The 25973-nt window shown below is 42.6% G+C and overlaps 1 pseudogene; it reads left to right on the forward strand.

Annotated features, from left to right (window-relative positions):
* The first annotated feature begins 209 nt into the window (after positions 1-209).
* LOC120020709 lies at positions 210-25842 on the forward strand (annotated as a pseudogene).
* The last annotated feature ends 131 nt before the right edge of the window (positions 25843-25973 follow it).

The following is a 25973-nucleotide window of genomic DNA, read 5'->3' on the forward strand; positions in this document are numbered from 1 at the left end:
CGTATATTGTCAAGAATGGATATACTCGTTATATTACGCGCGAATTGTAAATGTTGATGTCTTCACTATACATCTACAATGTATAAAATAGTAAAATAAGAAAAACCCTTGAATGAGGAAAAAATGTAACAAAATAATACAAAGGAGTTTGATAAATCTCTCCTGTCAGTGCGTCGGGTACGTCTGCGTGTGGAGTTGCCAGTGCCATCATGTCCTGCTTTGATGCGAATAAGTTCGGAGGGGCTGGTCCTTTTCTACGAAAAACTGATCTGGAGTTGCTGGCTGCGCAAATCATCTCGTTTGATGGTAAAAAGCGAGCATGGGTTCCAGACGAAAAGGAGGCTTACATTGAGGATGAGAACAAGCAGCTCGACGGAGACAATGTTATCGTTGAGACCAAAGATAGAAGAAAGGTGAGTGCTGCGCTCAGGGATTTGACACTACAGTTGACACACAATCAGAAAATACTACCATGCATCAACCCTTAATTTCTTTGCAAGTGTTTATAGATAGAATAAAATACTAATAATATATATAATATAATCATTTATTTTGATACATCACTATGAATTGTTTTTAATAATAAAATGGTATATAGTTTGCAGTGACTGAATATGATATGATAGCAGAATATATATGACAACAGAAGCAGACCTCCCCAGTTCACCCTTGCCCATTGCACCAGTCTCACTGCATTGCCTCTTCCTCCTTCCTCTTCCCAGCTCTACAGTCTCTTACAGTGAAAGAGGAGGACATCCAGCAAATTAATCCTCCTAAGTTTGACATGATAAAGAACATGGCCATGCTGACACACCTAAACAAGGCCTCTGTGCTCTGTCAATTATCTACAGTACACACCGGCTCATTCAAGGGATTTTCTTAATTTTTTACTATTTTCTACATTGTAGAATAATAGTAAAGACATCAAAACTATGAATAACACATATGGAATCATGTAGAAACCAAAAAAGTGTTAAACAAGTTACCCTTTGCCTTGATGGCAGCTTTGCACACTTGGCATTCTCTCAACCAGCTTCACGAGGTAGTCACCTGGAATGCATTTCAATTAACAGGTGTGCCTTGTTAAAAGTTAATTTATGGAATTTCTTTCCTTCTTAATGCTTTTGAGCCAATCAGTTGTGTTGTGACAAGGTAAGGGGGGTATTATGGCAAGAACAGCTCAAATAAGCAAAGAGAAACAACAGTTTCTTCAAGTGCAGTCACAAAACCATCAAGCGCTATATGAAACTGGCTCTCATGATGACCACCACAGGAAAGGAAGACCCAGAGTTACCTCTGCTGCAGAGGATACGTTCATTAGAGTTACCAGCCTCAGAAATTGCAGCCCAAATAAATGCTTCACAGAGTTCAAGTAACAGACACATCTCAACTTCAACTGTTCAGAGGAAACTGTGTGAATCAGGCCTTCATGGTTGAATTTCTGCAAAGAACACTACTAAAGGACATAAATAATAAGAATATAATTGCTTGGGCAAGGAAACACGCGCAATGGAAATATGTCCTTTGGTCTGATGAGTCCAAATGTGAGATTTTTGGTTCCAACCGCTGCGTCTTTGTGAGACGCAGAGTAGGTGAACAGATGATCTCCTCATGTATGGTTCCCACTGTGAAGCATGGAGGAGGAGTTGTGATGGTGTGGGGGTGCTTTGCTGGGGACAATGTCAGTGATTTATTTAGAATTCAAGGCTCACTTAACCAGCATGGCGACCACAGCATTCTGCAGCGATACACCATCCCATCTGGTTTGCGTTAGTGGGACTATCATTTGTTTTTCAAAAGAACAATGACCCACACCTCCAGGCTGTGTAAGGGTTATTTGACCAAGTAGGAGAGTAATGGACTAACAAATTCCAGACAGTAATGGAATATGACTTGACTCAATTAAAGCTTTACCAAAATACATGGTGACGTAGCACTACACTACACGTAGCACGTACACAAGCCTTTCGTAACAGCTTACTCGGTATCATATCTGAACAGATCATGAGAATCAGTCCATGCTCATTTAACCTTGAGTTAATTAAGAACAAATTCTTACTTACAATGACAGCCTACCAGGGAAGAGTGGGTTAACTGCCTTGTTCAGGGGCAGAACAACAGGTTTTTACCTTGTCAGCTTGGGGATTTGATCCAGCAGCCTTCAGTTATTGGCTCAATGCTCTAACGATTAGGCTACCTGCCGCCCCACCAATCACATAATTAAATCCATGTCAGAAAGTTTTGTTGTAATTACTGTTACAGTATACCCTGTATAGTTTGCTGATATTTCACATACTACTACTAAAGCAGAAGTAAGTTAAATTGTGACGTTCACCGTGGGAGAAATCTTACAGTATTCAGCATCCAAACACAGCCACTGTTATAGCATTTTTCTACAAAACAATATATACAGTTGAAGTCGGAAGTTTACATACACTTAGGTTGGAGTCATCAAAACTCGTTTTTCAAGCACTCCACAAATTTCTTGTTAATAAACTATAGTTTTGGCAAGTCGGTTAGGACATCTACTTTGTGCATGACACAAGTACATTTTCAGATTATTTCACTTATAATTCACTGTATCACAATTCCAGTGAGTCAGAAGTGTACATACATTAAGTTGAGTGTGCCTTTAAACAGCTTGGGAAATTCCAGAAAATAATGTCATGGCTTTAGAAGCTTCTGATAGGCTAATTGACATCATTTGAATCGATTGGAGGTGTACCTGTGGATGTATTTCAAGGCCTACCTTCAAACTCAATGCCTCTTTGCTTAACATCATGGGAAAATCAAAACAAATCAGCCAAGGCCTCAGAAAAATAATTGCAGACCCCTACAAGTCTGGTTCATCCTTGGGAGCAATTTCCAAATGCCTGAAGGTACCCTGTTCATCTGTACAAACAATAGTACGCAAGTAAAAACACCATGGGACTACGCAGCCGTCATACCGCTCAGGAAGGAGACGCGTTCTGTCTCCTGGAGATGAACGTACTTTGGTGCGAAAAATGCAAATCAATCCCAGAACAACAGCAAAGGACCTTGTGAAGATGCTGGAGGAAACAGGTACAAAAGTATCTATATCCACAGTAAAACGAGTACTATGTCGACATAACCTGAAAGGCCGCTCAGTAAGGAAGAAGCCACTGCTCCAAAACCGCCATAAAAAAGCTAGACTACTGTTTGCAACTGCACATGGGGACAAAGATCGTACTTTTTGGAGAAATGTCCTCTCGTCTGATGAAACAAAAATAGACTTGATTGGCCATGATGACCATCGTTATGTTTGGAGGAAGAAGGGGGAGGCTTGCAAGCCGAAGAACACCATCCCAACCGTGAAGCACGGGGGTGGCAGCATCATGTTGTGGGGATGCTTTGCTGCAGGAGGGACTGGTGCTCTTCACAAAATAGATGGCATCATGAGGAAGTAAAATTATGTGGATATATTGAAGCAACATCTCAAGACATCAGTAAGGAAGTTAATGCTTGGTCGCAAATGGGTCTTCCATATGGACAAAGACCCCAAGCATACTTCCAAAGTTGTGGCAAAATGGCTTAAGGACAACAACGTCAAGGTAATGGAGTGGCCATCACAAAGCCCTGACCTCAATCCTATAGAAAATGTCTGGGCAGAACTGAAAAGGCGTGTGCGAGCAAGGAGGCCTACAAACCCGACTCAGTTACACCAGCTCTGTCAGGAGGAATGGGCCAAAATTCACCCAACTTATTGTGCGAAGCTTGTGGAACGCTACCTGAAACGTTTGACCCAAGTGAAGCAATTTAAAGGCAATGCTACCAAATACTAATTGAATGTATGTTAACTTCTGACCCACTGGGAATGTGATGAAAAAGATAAAACCTGAAATAAATCATTCTATTATTCTGACATTTCACATTCTTAAAACAAAGTGGTGATCCTAACTGACCTAAGGCAATTTTTACTAAGATTAAATGTCAGGAATTGTGAACACTGAGTTTAAATGTATTTGGCTAAGGTGTATGTAAACTTCTGACTTCAACTGTATATATATATATATTGTGGCAGACCAGGGGGTTTGGTCAAGACGTTTTACACAGATCAGACACGGACAGAGTATGATTAGCTCGGTTTCAAGGGTGTTTATTAAATAATAAATCAGAAGAAAAGGATAGGTCTCCCCCATGAGAGCCTCTCCGGGATACCGTCTTCTGGGCTCCGGTTCTTGCTGTATCCTGTTTTGCACACAAACTCCCTCGGGCACCGTCTCCAACTACACAGAAGTCACCTTACTTCCCCCAGTCCTCCCTGTATGCTGCCCTTCTGGCAGCTTTATGGGCCTTGCACAGCTGGTGAGCATTCCGCACTTGATTACTCACCAGCTCCCAATCAGCCCCAATTAGTCCTGTCCGGAGAGCCCGTCAAGACCTGGCACGTCCAGTAGATGGAGACACCGCCTCGTGATGTATACTCCATCTGTTACCAGGCCTCGACGAGTCTTCCCCTGGTGGCTGACCTGCTGTACTCCACTATATATATATATAATTTTTATGTGTTACATCTCAAGATGTGAAAACAGGAGTTTTTTTGGTACTCGTTTTTGTTTCAGAGAGAACATTCTGGTATTTTTTCTTTGACTGCAGTTTAAGCCGTAATTTTCTTGATTTGTGCATTTTTTTAACCTGTTTTATGCACACTTTTCCTTTTCCCACACTCCTATAGCGGAGAATCTGGTGCTGGCAAGGCAAAACTGCCAACCCCAAATGTGTCATTCAGTATTTTGCCACTGTAGCAGCTTTTGGGGAAGCAGCTGCTAAAAAAGGAGTAAGGTCAATATGGCATTCCGAATTTTGTTTCCCTCCCCCTTTTAAAAATGTTTTGGTGTTTTTTTGTCATAAGAACTCACTCAATGTTTTCCCTATTCCTTTATGGTGTCTTGGTCATACTCCATCATTGAGCATCTAAAAAGTGAATGTACATTTTCATTCTTACTGTCCTTTGTGGCTCAAAGTCTGCTCTTATTTGTCATGTGTACAGCCCTCTTTTGTTACTGCTTGTTATCTTTCAATTATTTTAATGATTTTTTTTATTCATTCAAGTCTTACAAGTCTTTCCTTTTTGAAACAGTCTGTTATCAACATCGTTACAGCCCCACCATTTACATTTTCTTCTCACTCCCTATTTTGATTTTTGATTTAGATTTTCCTCTTTAAACTTTTTATCAATTTTTATAAAAAGTTTAAAGAGGAAAATCTAAATAGGGAGTGAGAAGAAAATGTAAATGGTGGGGCTGTAACGATGTTAATAACAGACTGTTTCAAAAAAAAAAAAAAAAAAACTGTTTTTGCTGTGTCATCATAGGGTATTGTGTGTAGATTGATGAGGGGAAAAAACAATTGAATCCGTTTTAGAATAAGGCTTTAACGTAACAAAATGTGGAAAAAGTCAAGGGGTCTGAATACTTTCCGAATGCACTGTATGCCCATGATTTATTGTTTATTTTATTTAACTATGATTTCTTTACTTTTAGATTTTCTGGAAAATCCAGAGTGATATTTCAATAACCTGGGGAGAGGAGCTACCATATCTACTATCAGATCATGTCTCAGAAGAAACCAGAACTTATTGTTAAATTAGGATAAAATCCAATACTACTCAGAAAGTGCTGCAGTGTTTGTTGACCCAATCACATGAGTTTTGATTGACAAAGATACTCTCCTCCACAGGCTGAAGGCACTGAAAGTAAAGGGGACTACCAATTTGAGACATTGCACTAAAGTGGACTGACTATTGTCTAATAGTCAAGACATACATAGAGACCAGATCAGGACCATATACATTGTAGCCTCCAACCAACAGATTGTTATGCTTGTGTGTGTCTCATCATGAACATCTTCTGTATGTTTGTCCAGGTGCTGACAAAGCCTCCTCCCTAATGGAAGTCAGTTCAGCTGACCTCATCAAGGGGCTCCTGTACCCCAGTGTGAAGGTGGGGAACGAGTATGTGGTAAAGGTACAGAGCGTCGAACACCACCACATAGTCAAAGGACATTAATCAACTGCATCTGTACGGTGAATTTAGGTTAATTTGTGTTCATTTAGCTCCGTGATTAGCATTCCAGCAGGGATAGGTTCTTAATCAATCAAATACTCAACACATCACAGACCATAGAATCTGCTATCCAAGCAACAGGGAGTACCCATGCGAATGACAGCTGTGTACCCTGTGTGTACCCTGTGTGTGTGTGTGCATACAGTTGAAGTCGGAAGTTTACATACACCTTAGCCAAATACATTTAAACTCAGTTTCACAATTCCTGACATTTAATCCTAGTAAAAATTCCCTGTCTTAGGTCAGTTAGGATCACCACTTTGTTTTAAGAATGTGACGTTTCAGAATAATTGAAGAGAGAATGATTTATTTCACATTCCCAGTGGGTCAGAAGTTGACATACACTCAATTAGTATTGCCTTTAAATTGCTTAACTTACGGTCAAATGTTTTAGGTAGCCTTCCACAAGCTTCCCACAATAAATTGAGTGAATTTTGGCCCATTCCTCCTGACAGAGCTGGTGTAACTGAGTCAGGTTTGTAGGTCTCCTTGCTCGCACACACTTTGTCAGTTCTGCCCAGACATTTTCTATAGGATTGAGGTCAGAGCTTTGTGATGGCCACTCCAATACCTTGACTTTGTTGTCCTTAAGCCATTTTGCCATAACTTTGGAAGTATGCTTGGGGTCATTGTCCATTTGGTAGACCCATTTGCGACCAAGCTTTAACTTCCTGACTGATGTCTTGAGATGTTGCTTCAATATATCCACATAATTTTACTTCCTCATGATGCCATCTATTTTGTGAAGTGCACCAGTCCCTCCTGCAGCAAAGCGCTGCCACCCCCGTGCTTCACGGTTGGGATGGTGTTCTTCGGCTTGCAAGCCTCCCCCTTTTTCCTCCAAACATAACAATGGTCATTATGGCCAAACAGTTCTATTTTTGTTTCATCAGACCAGAGGACATTTCTCCAAAAAGTACAAACTTTGTCCCCATGTGCAGTTGCAAACCGTAGTCTGGCTTTTTTATGGCGGTTCTGAAGCAGTGGCTTCTTCCTTGCTGAGCGGCCTTTCAGGTTATGACGATATAGGACTCGTTTTACTGTGGATATAGATACTTTTGTACCTGTTTCCTCCAGCATCTTCACAAGGTCCTTTGCTGATGTTCTGGGATTGATTTGCACTTTTCGCACCAAAGTACGTTCATCTCCAGGAGACAGAACGCGTCTCCTTCCTGAGCGGTATGACGGCTGTGAGGTCCCATGGTGTTTATACTTGCGTACTATTGTTTGTACAGATAAACGGGGTACCTTCAGGCGTTTGGAAATTGCTCCCAAGGATGAACCAGACTTGTGGAGGTCTACAATTATTTTTCTGAGGTCTTGGCTGATTTGTTTTGATTTTCCCATGATGGCAAGCAAAGAGGCACTGAGTTTGAAGGTAGGCCTTGAAATACATCCACAGGTACACCTGCAATTGACTCAAATTATGTCAATTAGCCTATCAGAAGCTTCTAAAGCCATGACATAATTTTCTGGAATTTTCCAAGCTGTCTAAAGGCACAGTCAACTAAGTGTATGTAAACTTCTGACTCACTGGAATTGTGATGCAGTGAATTATAAGTGAAATAATCTGTCTTGTAACAATTGTTGGAAAAATTACTTGTGTCATGCACAAAGTAGATGTCCTAACCGACTTGCCAAAACTATAGTTTGTTAACATGAAATTTGTGGAGTGGTTGAAAAACGAGTATTAGTGACTCCAACCTAAGTGTATGTAAACTTCTGACTTCAACTGTATATGGTTGGGTGCTGTAGGTTAACTATTCCGTTGAAGCTCTAGCCAAAGCCACTTATGGTCGCATGTTGACATGGCTGGTGGGACGCATTAACAAGACCCTGTACACATCCCTGCCTTGCCAGTTCTTCATAGGAGTGCTGGAAATAGCTGGCAAGGCAGGGATCTTTGATGTAGGTCTATCCACGCCACAGTTTTCACAGGGTGATATCTTTTGAGGCAATTCACAAACAAACATCTTTCTACCTGGATCTTTCACTGCTAGTTAGCAGAAAACAGACGGTTCGTCATTTGGGTGTGGTCTGTTAATGTTTACATAATTTTTAAGCTTCATATCACAAGACTAAAATCTAAAGTGCTTTATGCATTCTTAAAATCCAAGGATTTTATTCCACTCTATATGTAGGCCGTCATTGTACATAATAATTTGTTCTTAGCTGACTTGCCTAGTTAAATAAAGGTTAAATAAATAAAAAATATACAAAAATATGCTTATTCTGAACCCATGTCCCTTTCATTTCAGCTCAACAGCTTTAAGCAGCTGTGCATCAACTTCCCCAATGGGAATCTGCAACAGTATTTCAACCACCACATGTTCATCCTGGAGCAGGAGGAGTACAAACAGGAGGGCATTGAGTGGACCTTCATGGACTTCGAGCTCAACCTACAGGCTGGCATTGACCTCAGAGAATGTATGGGGAACAACCACTTCTCAAAAACATTGCACTGACATCCCACCTCAGATGAGGTATTGAACCTAAGGATGTGTTTGCTTGCTGATATGTTTTATGATAAGAACCTGTATCTGTTTGCAGGATTTGTTTTATGTATTGTAATGTGTTTGATTGCATGATGCATCTCAGATTCACTATCTGTACTGTATGTTAAGTTGAGCCTTGTTTCTCCAGCCCCTGTGGGATCATGTCCATCCTTGAAGATGAGTGCATGTCACAGGAAGGCCAAAAAGATCATCAAGGACAACAACCACCCGAGCCACTGCCTGTTCACCCCGCTATCATCCAGAAGGCGAGGTCAGTACAGGGGGATCAAAGCTGGGACTGAGAGTCTGAAAAATAGCTTCTATCTCAAGGCCATCAGACTGTTAAACAGCCATCACTAACACAGTGAGGCTGCTGCCTACATACAAATCATTAGCTACTTTAATAATGGATCACTAGACACTTTAATAATTCCACTTGAATGTTTACATATCTTGCATTACTCATCTCATATGTATATGCTGTATTTTATACCATCTATTGCATCTTGCCTATGCCACTCGGTCATTGCTCATCCATATATTTATATGTATATATTCTTATTCCATTCCTTTACTTAGATGTGTGTATTAGGTAGTTGTTGTGCAATTGTTAGATCACTTGTTAGATATTGCTGCACTGTCTGAACTAGAAGCACAAGCGTTTCGCTACACTCACAATAACATCTGCTAACCATGTGTATGTGACCAATAAAAATTGATTGAATTTGTTCCCCAAGGCGACAGACAACAGCTTTAAAGCCAAGTTATACGGCAACCATATTGGAAAGTCAGCTAACTTCCAGAAGCCACAACCTGATAAGAAGCGCAAGTACGAGGCACACTATGAGGTGATGCACCACGCTGAAGTGGTAAGTATGTAACAATGGTATACTATTGTATTACTTTAGATAGTGTTATTTGATATAACTTCCATAATGACATGTCTTAGCGAAGTAATACTATTTTTTTCAATTGAAGTTTATTGTTTCTTAACAATACAATTGGCACAAAGCAATCAAATGTATTTATAAAGCCATTTTAACATCAGCAGATGTCAAAATGCTTATACAGAATCCCAGCCTAAAACCCCAAGCAGCAATCAATGCAGACAAACAGTATAGGTTTCATTTTTCACCCACAACTCTCAATATGACTCGCAACTCTCAATATGACTCTTTTGGCAGTAGTTAGAGCAACTTTTAGCCACATGAGCTTCCCAATCCATCAATATCAGTGATATTCAGTAAAAGCAGAGCAGGATTTTGTGGTACCCCGAGTATCTCATTTCTATACCAGAAAACCATGTGTCCTCCTATTTTCGATTTAGGGTGCATAGTAATTATCTTGTACTCCATATGAAAACAGAAACTATTAAGACGTTAATGGTTGACTTCATCCTGACACTCCAGGTACCGTACAACATCATTGGCTGCTTGGATAAAACAATGACCTGTTGAATAAGACGGTGGTGTTGTGCTTCCAGAAGCCCTCCAACAAGCTGCTGGCCTGCCTCTATAAGAACTATGTTGGCTCTGACTCAGACCAAATGACTGGAGGCAAGGAGAAGAGGAAGAAGGATGCCTCGTCCCAGTGTGTCACAGCTACATAAGGTGAGAGGGACAACTTCATCTGTTGGCAAGTTGCTCGCAAAATATATCATATAGCTAATATAATGCAATCATGCTAGTTTATACTTTATCTAGTAGACAGTGAAACTATACAAGTATTACAGTTTAATAAACAAGCAGAAAGGACATAGCTAGTTAGGCAGTGAAGCTGATTCTACATTGAGAGATAATCTATCCAGTGCTGAGAAGGAGACAGTTAAGACTTGTAGTGATGTTTAGGGAAATTATCACATGAACATCACTTTAAGTCTCTGCTGGCTCCACTCTCATATGCATCACATACTGTTTCCTCCTTGAAGTCAATGGAAGAGCTTCAGCTGTGCACAACAACTGAAGGAGAGCATATTTTCATTAACTGTAGCAAGAACTTAGATATTGACTAGTTTATTTTGAAAACACTATATCCACACATTTTTCTCATTTGTGTTTATTCATCAGAAAGTATTGCTTATGGGTACCTTCATGTGTTTGTAAAATATTCTTATTCTCAGACTTTTAATTAATAGATTTTAGATGTGTATGAAAATGTGTTTTTTGCAAAACGCTATATATCCATTGTTTAGCTGAAATGGAATGTTTGTATCCTGTATATTTGACTGTGATATGTGGTTGTCTCACCTAGATTATCAGGAATCAAGGTAAGACCCAAGTGCAGGGGCAAGCAAACGACAGGTCAAGGCAGGCAGGGGTTGATAATCCAGAGTAGAGGCCAAGGTACAAGACGACAGGCAGGCTCAGGGTCAGGTCAGGCAGAGGTCGGTAATCCAGAGGTGGAGCAAAGGTACAGGACGGCAGGCAGGCTCAGAGACAGGTCAGGCAGAGGTCGGTAATCCAGAGGTGGAGCAAAGGTATAGGACGGCAGGCAGGCTCAGGGTCAGAGAGGCAGTGGTCAGGTGGGCGGGTACAGGGTCAGGACAGGCAAGGGTCAAAAACCAGGAGGACGAGAAAAAGAGACTGGGGAAAAACAGGAGCTGAGACAAAACGCTGGTAGGCTTGAACAAACAAGACAAGACGAACTACCCAGGGGATAAGTGGGGAAGATGGGTGACACCTGGAGGGGGTGGAGACAAGCACAAGGACAGGTGAAACAGATCAGGGCGTGACATAACCCCCTCTCCCCCGGTCCTCTGCAGTGATCATGGATGCCTTCTTGAAGCTGCACCAGCTTCGCTGGAACGGTTTGCTGGAGGGTGTCAGGATCTGCAGGAAGAGATTTCCAAACCACATAATCTATGCAGAGTTCAAACAGTGGTGAGTGTGATGACACACTTTCATTCCCACAACACACATATAAAAATAAAATTGGCATAAATCATATACAATGTTTTCTTTTTACTCACAGCTATCGCATCCTGAACCCACATGCCATCCCTGATGATGCGTTTGTGGACAGCAGGAAAGCAACAGAGAAACTGCTCGGGTCCCTCGAGGTCGACCACAACCAGTACAAGTTTGGACACACTAAGGTAGAAGGCTGAGGCTTTACATGTGTGTTTGGTCAATTAATCACATAAACACACATTGGATCTATAGGCAAATTAAGTTGTATAGTGGCTTGCTAAAGTATTCCCCCCTTGTCATTTTTCCTATTTTGTTGCCTTACAACCTGGAAATAAAATATATTTTTTGTGGGGGTTTGTATCATTTGACTTACAACATGACTACCACTTTGAAGATGCAAAATATTTTGTGAAAAAAAAACAAGAAATAACACAAAACAGAACTTGAGCGTGCATAACTATTCAGCCCCCCAAAGTCAATACTTTGTAGAGGCACCTTTTGTAGCAATTACAGCTGCAAGTCTCTTGGGGTATGTCTCTATAAGCTTGGCACATCTAGCCAATGGGATTTTTGCCCATTCTTCAAGGCAAAACTGCTTTAGCTCCTTGAAGTTGGATGGGTTCCGCTAGTGTACAGCAATATTTAAGTCATACCACAGATTCTCAATTGGATTGAGGTCTGGGCTTTGACTAGGCCATTCCAAGTCATTTAAATGTTTCCCCTTAAACCACTCAAGTGTTGCTTTAACAGTATGCTTAGGGTCATTGTCCTGTTGGAAGGTGAACCTCCATCCCAGTCTCAAATCTCTGGAAGACTCAAATATGTTTCCCTCAAGAATTTCCCTGTATTTAGCGCCATCCATCATTCCTTCAATTGTGACCAGTATCCCAGTCCCTGCTTATGAAAAACATCCCCACAGCATGATGCTGCCACCACCATGCTTCACTGTGGGGATGGTGTTCTTGGGGTGATGAGAGGTGTTGGGTTTGCGCCAGACAGTGTTTTCCTTGATGGCCTAAAAGCTACATTTTAGTCTCCTCTGACCAGAGTACCTTCTTCCATATGTTTGGGGAGTCTCCCACATTGCCTTTTTGCGAACACCAAAGGTGTTTGCTTATTTTTTTCATTAAGCAATGGCTTTTTCTGGCCACTCTTCCAAAAAGCCCAGCTCTGTGGAGTGTACAGCTTAAAGTGGTCCTATGGACAGATACTCTAATCTCCGCTTTGCAGCGCCTTCAGGGTTATCTTTGGTCTTTTTGTTTCCTCTCTGATTAATGCCCTCCTTGCCTGGTCCGTGAGTTTTGGTGGCTGGCCCTCTCTTGGCATTTTCTTTCCATCTTTTAATAATGGATTTAATGGTGCTCCGTGGGATGTTCAAAGTTTCTGATATTTTTTTTAACCCTGATCTGTACTTCTCCACAATTTTGTCCCTGACCTGTTTAGAGAGCTCCTTGTTCTTCATGGTGCCACTTGTTTGGTGGTACCCCTTGCTTAGTGGTGTTGCAGACCGGGAATCTTTCAGAACAGGTGTATATATACTGAGACCGTGATACTTAAATAAAGTCCACCTGTGTACAATCTAACTAATTATGTGACTTCTGATGGTAATTGTTTGCACCAGCTCTTATTTAGGGGCTTAATAGCAAAGGGGTGAATACATATGCACGCACCACTTTTCCATTATTTTCTTTTTGAAACAAGTAATTTTCTTAATTTCACTTCACCAATTTGGACTATTTTGTGTATGTCCATTACATGAAATCCAAATAAAAATCAATTTAAATTACAGGTTGTAATGCAACAAAATAGAAAAACGCCAAGGGGGATGAATACTTTTGCAAGGCACAGTATGTGATCTTCCTGACTGGGTCTGGATGGGGTTCTCCTTCTCTATGTGTTATTTAACACATTTAAGGCAGGTCTGCTGGGGCAGCTGGAGGAGATGAAGGATGAGCGTCTGGCCAAGGTCCTCACGCTGCTCCAGGCTGTCAGCTGAGGATAGAGCTCCAGCATGGGATGGCCAGAAGGTAACAGATCATGGCTTAATTTGATTTGATAATGTCAAGTGCTCTAGTAAAGTACCTAAATGAAGTCAGTTGTCCTAGAATATTGGGGAGGTACTGTATTATCTCTTTGGAGTGCAGGAGTGTTGTCAGGAGTGTTAGCAGTGTGTGTGAGGCGTGTGCTTGTCCATGTATGGTTGCCTTGCAAGTGTGTGGCCCCCATGTTAATATTGACCCCATTCCCCCCTCGCTCACACACATTCCTCCCCACCCCTCTCTGCTCTCCCTAAATTAAACAATGCTGATGGTGTCCTTAGAGCCAGGTGGCGACATGTGTCAAGTAGCAGCTGCTCGGGCCCTAAAAGTACCCCCGCCTGCCCCGTGGCCCCTAGCCGCTTTTGTTCCAGGCGCCTGCAGTTCTAAGTGAGCACATAGAAGGGATATGTGGTGGGTGACAGAGGATTATAGCCTGCCGTTTAACAGAGGGCTTTAGTTTCTAAATAAACACATAGGCGCTCACGTTTGAGAGGCAATGAGCACAGAGTCACGTCTGAAATGCAATCATACCACAGCGACCACCCATTCACCCTGCCACCCCCGACACCCTGCCTGACCATGGCCCTGCACTCACTCAGGCACACATTCACAACTCTGACAGGAAGTACCTGACCATGTTGCAAAAAGGTAATTTTTGTTTTGATACAATGCCACATCGTATTGCCTGTTATTAGATTTCTTAGTTAAAATGTTTTTCCAGCCACCTAAACTTTGACATTCCCCATAATCTTCCCTAAAACAGTAGGAAGGTTGTTTGGAGCAAGAGAAGAAGGTGCGCATGGACCTGGAATGGGTCAAGTGCAAGCTGGAGGGGGACCTGACGCTATCCACGGAGTCTGTCATGGACCTGCAGAATGACAAGCAGCAACTTGAATAGAAGCTGACCAAGTGAGAACAATCTACTTGATTGAAGACTGATCAGTTCTCTGGTCAATGATCAATTAAAAAATATGAATGTAATCTACTCTTCTTTCGAATCAGGAAAGACTTTGAGATTAACCAGATCACCACCAAGATTAAAGATGAACAAGCCTTGACCAATCAGCTCCAGAAAAAGATCAAGGAATAACAGGTATGAATGTAAAATCGGGTCTAGAAATACTAACAGCAATTTCTCATGAATATAATACTATTACATTTCTCAATAGATTACAAAGATCATAGATCACAAGCTGAAAATATCCATTGATCTCTTTGTCTATGCCCATGTCTTCTCCCAGGTTCGTATCGAGGAGCTGGAGTCTGACCGGGCATCCTGTGCCAAGGTGGAGAAGCAGCTGGGTGATGCCAAGATGGAGGCGGACGATCTGGCATCCAACGTGGAACAGCTCTCCAAGAGCAAGGTAGAGAGATGAGCATACGCACACCTGTTCAGAAGTATGTCAAGTATATGTGGGCTGGTTCTGCAGCTGATCCCACTTGTATTTCCAGGCTGATGCTGAGAAGATGTGTCATCTGTATGTGTTATGGGAATTTTATGAATAATGACTAAATGTATACATTTAACGTAGAATTATAACTAACAGAATTATATCCTGTCTGATGAAGAATGTTTGTCCATAAGAAAGAGGGACTGTTAGTAGGCAAGGAACTGTGGCAGACAACTTGTGACCACTGTGAAACTGATAACAGGGATGGATGGAAGTCTCCCCACCCAGGGAGGGGAGAGACCTTGGGCTTGTAGTAGATTGTATAACAGGTGGCAGACCATGTATGAGAAGAAGACTTGTGAACTATGTTGCCATTGTATCTGAGAGGAGGAGTGACGTTTATGATGAAATGTGAGGTATATAGACCAATGTACCGGAAATGATAAGCAGAGCTCTCTAAATAAACATTCCTGACAATTGTAGCTGGACCTCCGCCTGATTCATTTCAACCAGTTTCTTACAAATTCTGGGTTTCAGGCTGAGTAATTAATTCAATTGGGTATTATGAACTACTGAGAACAAAATTATTGTAACAGTATGAGAACCAGATAAGCGAGGCCAAGGACAAGGTGGAGGAGCACCAGAAGTAGAACAATGACACCAACGCCCAGAGAGCCCGCGCTCAGGCCGACTGTGGTGAGGCCCTGTCCTAGAGTATTATAGAGACAGAATGTGTAAAACCAAAGGTTCTATTTTAAAATCCCCCTTCCCTGACTGACTGGTCTCCCACTCTCTCCCCCACCCCTGTAGCCGAGTTTGGCAGAAAGCTGGAGGAGTGGGAAGTCGTGGTCACTCAGCTGCAGCGCACCAAGCATTCCTTCAGTCAGAATGCTGAGGAGCTTAAGAAGCAGCTGGAGGAAGAAAAGGCCAACATTCCATGTCAGCAGCCCTATTCTGTAGTGGAGTGCTTATTCAGAATTGGGAATGACATGGAAATTAATGGGATTGGGAATAATAGTATTCCTGGTTCCAGCATCAGTCTGGTAGCAAAACGAGAATGTATAAACATCTCAATATACATACACCACCTAGTTGTTGTGCTTAAAAGTACGACTGACCTTACCTCCTTCCACCATCTTGGCGCTATCTCCACTATCATTGTCTTCAGGCAAAGAGCGCCCATGCTTTCCAGTCCTCCTGCCATGACTGTGACCTGCTGAGGGAACAGTATGATGAGGAGCAGGAGGCCAAGGCTGAGCTGCAGCGAGCCCTGTCCAAGGCTAACGCTGAGGTGGCTCAGTGGCCGTTACCATCAATACTACTCACCAACGTGCAATCATTGGACAATAAACTAGACGAGGTACGATCACGAATATCCTACCAACGGGACATCAAAAACTGAAATATCCTATGTTTCACGGAATCGTGGCTGAATTACGACATGGATATTCAGCTAGCGGGATATACGCTGCACCGGCAAGATAGAACAGCACACTCCGGTAAGACGAGGGGGGGGGGGGGGGGGGGGGGGGGTGGTCTGTGCATATTTGTAAACAACAGCTGGTGCACGAAATCTAAGGAAGTCTCTAGATTTTGCTTGCCTGAAGTAGAGTATATTGTGATAAATTGCAGGCCACACTACTTGCCTAGAGAGTTTTCAGCTATACTGTTTATTTACCACCACAGACAGATGCTGGCACTAAGACCGCACTCAGACAGATGTATACGGAAATAAGCAAACAGGAAACCACTCACCCAGAGGCGGCGCTCCTAGTGGCCGGAGACTTTAATGCAGGCAAACTTAAATCAGTTCTACCAAATTTCCATCAACATGTTAAATGTGCAACCAGAGGGAAAAAAAAAAAATCTAGATCACCTGTACTCCACACACAGAGACGCGTACAAAGCTCTCCCTCGCCCTCCATTTGGTAAATCCGACCACAACTCTATCCTCCTGATTCCTGCAAAAATTAAAGCAGGAAGCACCGGTGACTCGGTCTATAAAAAAGTGGTCAGATGAAGCAGATGCTAAATTACAGGACTGTTTTGCTATCACAGAATGGAACATGTTCCGGGATTCTTCCGATGGCATTGAGGAGTACACCACCACATCAGTCACTGACTTTATCAATAAGTGCATCGAGGACGTCGTCCCCACAGTGACTGTACATACATACCCCAACCAGAAGCCATGGATTACAGGCAACATTCGCACTGAACTAAAGGGTAGAGCTGCCGCTTTCAAGGTGTGGGACTCTAACCCGGAAGCTTAAAAGAAATCCTGCTATGCCCTGCGATGAACCATCAAACAGGCAAAGCGTCAATACAGGGCTAAGATTGAATCATACTACACCGGCTCCGACACTCGTCTTATGTGGCAGGGCTGGCAAACTATTACAGACTACAAAGAGAAGCACAGCCGCGAGCTGCCCAGTGACACGAGCCTACCAGACGAGCTAAATCACTTCTATGCTCGCTTCGAGGCAAGCAACACTGAGGCATGCATGAGTGTCATGACATTGGCCTGTTGGGGGAGGTTTATGACCCCCATAAATACCTTTCCCCTTTTCTCTCTCTCTACTTTAGAGTTGACTCTTGTAAAGCCTTTGTAACATAGAGTCTGGTAACATCAAAAGGTGGGAAACGGAACCATATTTCGGTAATCCAACCAGTTGAAAATATGCGTTGGTACTTAATGAATATGATCTCAGATCAGTTGTTGTCTGAGACATTACTACTAATGACAGGATGACAAACTGTATCTTGGAAAGTTGACACATTCTAGTTATCAGATTCACATGGAATTGTTGTGCAATTTAAATGTTTAAATATGAAACTATTTGTGAAAAGATTAAATGTAATTGTAGCTTCTTAAATGACAGAACGGTTTGTCATAGAGAAACTCTGCTCACTCAGAGTTCACTCACTTACTTAATCCGGCATAGCCAAAGACACGACAAGAGCATCAGCTGTTCCAGATGACTGTGTGATCACGCTCTCCGTAGCCGACGTGAGTAAGACCTTTAAACAGGTCAACATACACAAGGCTGCGAAGCCAGACGGATTACCAGGACGTGTGCTCCGGGCATGTGCTGACCAACTGGCAGGTGTCTTCACTGACATTTTCAACATGTCCCTCATTGAGTCTGTAATATGTCGTGGCAATTTCCTGTATTACCAAATGAGGAGAGTTAGAAACCACACACCAGTCAGTTATACTTAAACTTCATCTTTAATAATGTGAGCTTTACTATAGCCCTTTGACTCTCAGATCAATTCAGTGTCTATAATGAATTCTGAGTGCCTATAAAAGAATACTAAGATCTTTTATAGCCAAAATACACCCCCCCTAGTCGGCATGACAAACCACAGATAATAGGAACTCTTCACAAAGGGCCTTTTACTTGAGAAAGGAGTATCCCATAGCCAGATAGCATTAGCTATAAATTATCGTTCAGTTTGGTCTCTAAGACGAGGTTCTAATCGCGTTCCTGGTACTTCATAGTACAAAAACATAACCTCACTATCTGGAATGCTCTTTAGGCTTTATTGGCCAAAGACATCGTAAATCTCCTCTGTCAGTGCTATCTCATAGAGGCCCATCCTCAGTGGAACACTGAACACACAATAGTCGACAGATTCTATTCTGTCGAATAAAACAACCATTCTAATGCAATACAAAGATTATAATTTAATTTTACAAGCACTATAACATAATCTCGCAATTTTCCACGACAAATACCAACATGTTTCAAGCAGACCATCATAGTCCCTGTGCCCAAGAACACAAAGGCAACCTGCCTAAATGACTACAGACCCGTAGCACTCACGTCCATAGCCATGAAGTGCTTCGAAAGGTTGTTAATGGCTCACATCAACACCATTATCCCAGAAACCCTAGACCCACTCCAATTTGCATACCGCACAAACAGATCCACAGATGATGCAATCTCTATTGCACTCCACACTGCCCTTTCCCACCTGGACAAAAGGGACACTTATGTGAGAATGCTATTCATTGATTACAGCTCAGTGTTCAACACCATAGTACCCTCAAAGCTCATCACTAAGCTAAGGATCCTGGGACTAAACACCTCCCTCTGCAACTGGATCCTGGACTTCCTGATGGGCCGCCCCCAGGTGGTGAGGGTAGGTAGCAACACATCTGCCATGCTGATCCTCAATACTGGAGCTCCCCAGGGGTGCGTGTTTAGTCCCTTCTGCACTCCCTGTTCACCCACGACTGCATGGCCAGGCACGACTCCAACACCATCATTAAGTTTGCAGACGACACAACAGTGGTAGGCCTGATCACCGACAATGACGAGACAGCCTATAGGGAGGTCAGAGACCTGGCCGGGTGGTGCCAGAATAACAACCTATCCCTCAACGTAACCAAGACTAAGGAGATGATTGTGGACTACAGGAAAAGGAGGACCGAGCATGTCCCCATTCTCCTCGACGGGGCTGTAGTGGAGCAGGTTGAGAGCTTCAAGTTCCTTGGTGTCCACATCACCAATGAACTATCATGGTCCAAACACACCAAGGCAGTCGTGAAGAGGGCACGACAAAACCTTTTCCCCCTCAGGAAACTAAAAAGATTTGTCATGGGTCCTGAGATCCTCAAAAGGTTCTACAGCACTTATTGATGAAGCCGATGATTGAGATGGTATACTCCTCAATGCCATTGGATGAATCCCGGAACATATTCCAGTCTGTGCTAGCAAAACAGTCCTGTAGCGTAGCATCCGCGTCATCTGACCACTTCCGTATTGAGCGAGTCCCTGGTACTTCCTGCTTGAGTTTTTACTTGTAAGCAGGAATCAGGAGGATAGAATTATGGTCAGATTTGCCAAATGGAGGGCGGGGAGAGCTTTGTATGTATCTCTGTGTGTGGAGTAAAGGTGGTCTAGAGTTTTTTTTCCTCTGGTTGCACATGTGACATGCTGGTAAAGATGTTGTAAAACGGATTTAAGTTTGCCTGCATTAAAGTCCCCGGCCACTAGAAGCACCGCTTCTGGATGAGCATTTTCTTGTTTGCTTATGGCCTTATAGAGTTGGTTGAGTGTGGTCTTAGTGCCAGCATCGGTCTGTGGTGGTAAATAGACGGCTACGAATAATATAGATAGTGTGGTCTACAGCTTATCATAAGGAACTCTACCTCGAGCAATCAAGCGCTATGATGAAACTGGCTCTCATGATGACCGCCACAGGAAAGGAAGACCCAGAGTTACCTCTGCTGCAGAGGATAAGTTCATTAGAGTTACCAGCCTCAGAAATTGCAGCCCAAATAAATGCTTCACAGACTTCAGGTAACAGACACATCTAAACATCAACTGTTCAGAGGAGACTGCGTGAATCAGGCCTTCATGGTTGAATTGCTGCAAAGAAACCACTACTAAAGGACACCAATAAGAAGAAGAGACTTGCTTGGGCCAAGAAACACGCGCAGTGGACATTAGACCGGTGGAAGTCTGTCCTTTGGTCTGATGTGTCCAAATTTGAGATTTTTGGTTCCAACCGCCCTGTCTTGGTGAGACAGAGTAGGTGAACAGATTATCTCTGCATGTGTGGTTCCCACCGTGAAGCAAGGAGGTGTGTTGGGGTGCTTTGCTGGTGACACTGTTGGTGATTTTTTAGAATTCAAGGCACAGTTAACCAGCATGGCTACAACAGCATTCTGCAGCGATACGCCATCCCATCTGGTTTGCACTTAGTCAGACTATAATTTGTTTTTCAACAGAACAATGACCCAACACACCTCCAGGCTGTGTAAGGGTTATTTGACCAAGAAGGAGAGTGATGGAGTGCTGCATAAGATGACCTGGCCTCCACCTTCACCCAACCTCAACCTAATTGAGATGGTTTGGGATGAGTTGGACTGCAGAGTGAAGGAAAAGCAGCCAACACGTGCTCAGCATATGTGGCAAAGGGTGGTTACTTAGAAGAATCTAAAATGTAAAACATATTTTTTTGGTTACTACATGATTCCAAATGTGTTATTTCATAGTTTTAATGTCTTCACTATTATTCTACAATGTAGAAAATAGTATAAATAAAGAAAAATCCTTGAATGAGTAGGTATGTCTGAACTTTTGACTGGTACTGTATTTAAATAAGATATTTCTGTATTTCATTTTCAATAAATCAATTCAACTTATTTTGAATTCATACTGTAATACAGTATGTGTAAAGTATCGAAGTAAAAATACTTAAGTACTACTAATTAGTGTTTAGAAAATATCTGTACTTTACTATTTATATTTTTGACAACGTATACTTTTACTTCACTATATTCCTAAAGAAAATAATGTACTTTTTACTCCATATATTTTCTCTGACACCCAAAAGTACTTGTTACATTTTGAATGCTTAGCAGGACAGGAAAATAGTGAAATTCACACACTTCAATAGAACATCACTGGTCATCCCTACTGCCTCTGATCTGGTGGACTTACTAAATACACCCACTTCATTTATAAATTATATCTGAGTGTTGGAGATAGCCCCTGGCTATCCGTAAATAAAAAATAATACTGACTGGTTTGCTGAATATAAGGAATTTGAAATGATTTTTTACTTTTGACACAAGTATATTTTAGCAATTACATTTACTTTTGATACTTAAGTATATTTAAAACCAAATACTTTTAGACTTTTATTCAAGTAGTAATTTACTGGGTGACTTTCACTTTTACTTGAGTAAGTATGACAATTGGGTACTTTTTCCACCACTGGCTATAACACAACAATGTTGAATAAATGAAGGGGTATGAATACTTTCTGAAGGCACTGTATGTATTCACCAGGAAGAAGCTGGTGACACATCTGCAGGAATCTGAGGAGTCTGTGGAGGTGTCCAACGACAAGTGCTCTTCCCTGGGGAAGACCAAGCACCGTCTGCAGACGGAGATAGAGGGACCTAGTAATGGACCTGGAGAGCTCCAACGCTGCAACCTCCGCCCTTGACAAGAAGCAGCGCAACTTCGATAAGGTGAGCCATAGGACGCTATCATGGGTAATGTGAACTACAGAGATATGCTGTCAACTTTATGACATCCTGTTTCTGAGTAAGGATCTCAACTGGAATGACCTCTGTGGAAAAAATAGCAATTTTGGCTGTTTTGAACATAAACGTAATCTAGGCAGCGGCAATGGAATGACTAAAGAGGTGAACTACTGATTTCAGGTGCTGGCCGTGTGGAGGCAGAAGTATGAGGAGTGCCAGTGTGAGCTGGAGAGCTCTCAGAAGTACCGCAGCCTGAGCACTGAGCTGTTCAAGCTGAATAACTCCTATGACGAAGCTCTGGACCACCTGCAGACCACCGAGAGAGAACAAGAACCTTCAGGGTACGACCACCTCACACACATCTGATTACCTCAGACTATAGTCATTGTTCCATGCCACATTTAGCCATTTAATTACATTGTAGCCAAATTAGTACTTTCTCCCCTCAAACCCCATACTGTATTTCAGTATAAAATAATATTCAAATGAATGATTATTAGTTGAGAATTTCACACCAATCTTACATGGTATGGAAACGCAAACTGAAAGGCCTTTTTGTTCCACTAACCCCACTGTCCTCTTCTTCCCCACCTACAGAGGAGATTGCTGACCTGTCTACCCCTAGAGAGCTCCTTGGTCTTCATGGTGCCACTTGTTTGGTGGTACCCCTTGCTTAGTGTACCCTGACATGTTATCTAATCGTATGGTCATTGAACTCACTGGAGGTTGTTGATTTCCCGTCATTCTCCACCAGCTTCCTGTAGATGTCAGCCTTGATCTAGTTGAGCTCCAGCTGGATACAGAGAGTCTTTCTCTCCTCGTGTTCCAGAGTGCCCTGAGAGAAAGAGAGAGAGAGCAGAATATTATACAAACAAAATACACACAATAGTTTCAGTACAGTACAGTTAAAAAGGCAGAGGGAAAAGGCGGAACAGAGACTTACCTTAATCTCCTGTAAGGCAGCCTGGATCTCACTCTTCTCCATGTTCAGATCCTTCTTGATCTGCTCCAGCTCATGGATGGTCTTCCCTCCCTGGCTGATCTGATTAAGGCTGACATCTACATGAAGCTGGTGGAGAAGGACGGGAAATCAACAACCTCCAGTGAGTTCAATGACCATACGATTAGATAACATGTCAGGGGTTGTACAGGCTCTGGTAGCTATCTCTCCTTTCAGTATCAGAGGCTCATGTCAAGGAATGTCCCTGCCTTTCTAACTCTCCACATTTTTGCTCTCTTTCACCATCCCTCTTCCCATTCCTCGCCCCCCAGCCGTAACCCCCAAGGAGCCCTGGAATCCATGCAGGCCACCCTGGCCTCAGAGTGCAAGTCCTGGAATGAGGCGGTGCATCTGAAGAAGAAGATCGAGGGGGACATGAACGAGATGGAAGTGCAGGTCAAGATTAAGGCAAGTCCTTCAGCAGCCAGTCTGACAACTCCACACTCACTTATGGCCTCTGTGACAATGTCCAGACAAGGTTCCTCTGATTTTGTTTTTACAGTGCTTTGTATACACTGTAATAAACTCTTCAGACTAATTAATAAATTCAAGTTAGCTACTTGACTCATCTACACTTCAGATTGTTTGCCTGCTGTGTTATGTCAATAGCATTCTGTACTGAACACTGTCAATGTCCTCTGTAACCCCAGGAGCTGGATGACACGCTGCAGCAGAACAAGGAGCTGAAGGAGCAGGCGGCGGTGACAGAGCGCAGGACACGCAAACTGGCCGAGCACGAGCTGCTGCACTCCCAGAACACAGGGTCAACCTGCTGCAGGTTTCCCTCAAGAATTTCCCTCAAGAATTTCCATGTATTTAGTGCCATCCATCATTCCTTCAATTCTGTCCATTTTCCCAGTCCCTGTTGATGAAAAGCATCCCCACAGCATGATGCTGCCACCCCGTGCTTCACTGTGGGGATGGTGCTCTCGGGGTGATGAGAGGTGTTGGGTTTGCGCCAGACATAGCATTTTCCTTGATGGCCAAAAAGCACAATTTCAGTCTCATCTGACCAGAGTACCTTCTTCCATATGTTTGGGGAGTCTCCCACATGCCTTTTTGCAAACACCAAACATGTTTGCTTGTTTTTTTTCTGACCACTCTTCTGTAAAGACCAGCTCTGTGGAGTGTAAGGCTTAAAGTGGTCCTATGGACAGATACTCCAATCTCCGCTATGGAGCTTTGCAGCTCCTTCAGGGTTATCTTTGGTCTCTTTGTTGCCTCTCTGATTAATGCCATCCTTGCCTGGTCTGTGAGTTTTTGGTGGGCAGCCCTCTCTTGGCAGGTTTGTTGTGGTACCATATTCTTTCCATTTTTTAATAATGGATTTAATGGTGCTCTGTGGAATGTTCAAAGTTTCTGATATTTTTTTTGAACCCAACCCTGATCTGTACTTCTCCACAACTTTGTCCCTGACCTGTTTGTAGAGCTCCTTGGTCTTCATAGTGCCACTTGCTTGGTGGTACCCCTTGCTTAGTGGTGTTGCAGACTCTGGGGCCTTTCAGAACAGGTGTGTGTGTAAATATATACTGAGATCATGTGACACTTAGATTGCACACAGGTGGACTTTATTTAACTAATTATGTGACTTCTGAAGGTAATTGGTTGCACCAGATCTTATTTAGGGGCTTCATACCAAAGGGGGCGAATACATATGCACGCACCACTTTTCTGTTTTTTTTAATTAATTTTTTTAAACAAGTAATTTTCTTCACTTCACCAATTTGGACTATTTTGTGTATGTCCATTACATGAAATCCCCCCCCCCCCAAAAAAATCTATTTAAACTCCATGTTGTAATGCAACAAAATAGAGAAAATGCCAAGGGGGTGAATACTTTTGCAAGACACTGTACGAACCGAAGAGGACAGCAATTTACTTGGTTAGAGATATTCACCTCTTCACCATTACTGAACAGTAAGTGTAGATCAGTGGTGTGACAGTGTACTTATTGACAGAGCTGGAGAATGAGCTAGAGTCTGAGCAGAAGAGCCAGGAGTTCCAGAAGGGTGTCTGCAAGTACGAGAGGAAGATCAAAGAACTCACCTACCAGGTACAGAAACACAGCACCTTCATTAGCCATGGGGAAAATGTAGGAAGAGATCTGTGTCATGCAGTTCCCCAATGTTATGATTTTGCACTTCATTAGGTTCAAGTGATCATCTTAATGATGGATCATATTGCTGATTATATTATTTTTCTATAATGTAGTGGTGCAGTGATGATGTAATGGTGTAGTGCTTCATGCTGCCCCCTGCTGTTTGTTTGTCCCTGCAGAAAGAGGACAGGAAGAACCTGGCTAGTCTGCAGCAGCTCATAGACAAGCTGCAAGCCAAGGTGAAGAGCTACAAGAGGCAGGCTGAGGAAGCGGTAAGTCCCCATACCACTTCCAGTTTACTCTTGTGTTACTGTATGGAATGTGGGTCTGTTTCCAAATGACCTACAGTGGTATGATCTAGTTACCTGCTCTCTCTGATCTCTCACTCTGTCCTCTCCCCTCAGGAGGAACAAGCTAACTTCAACCTGACCAAGTTCAGGAAGATCCAGCATGAGCTGGACGACGCAGAAGAGAGGGCTGAAATGGCTGAGACCACGGTCAATAAGCTCAGAGTTCGCACTCGGGACCAAGGGCCAAAGGTCAGTACTACACTTTATGGAAGATACCGGTAAGGTGTGATTTATCACATAACATGTGGCTAACAATTGAGGGAAAATATTATTATTGGATTTGGAACAAATTCACTAGACTCAACCAGTCAGCTGAAGTTGGTCTGCTCTGGAATATTTAGAGCATATAACTGAAGCATATTTAACTTGTGTATTTCAGCTTGCAGAGTAATCCAGAGGATAATTCCCCAACCAAAGATATCACAGCCAGCCAGCTGCAACAGTTGTGGTGTGACTGCAATATAGACCAATAAAGACTTCTAAAAGCATTTATAGTACAATCTGTCTCATTACTGTCTGCAGTCAGTGTTGTGTGGAGAGATGCGTTGAGTAAAGGACGGAACACACCATAAGGAATGTCGGCCGTGTGCAGGAGT

Source organism: Salvelinus namaycush, chromosome 2 (assembly GCF_016432855.1).
Source record: "Salvelinus namaycush isolate Seneca chromosome 2, SaNama_1.0, whole genome shotgun sequence".
Classification (NCBI taxonomy): domain Eukaryota; kingdom Metazoa; phylum Chordata; class Actinopteri; order Salmoniformes; family Salmonidae; genus Salvelinus; species Salvelinus namaycush.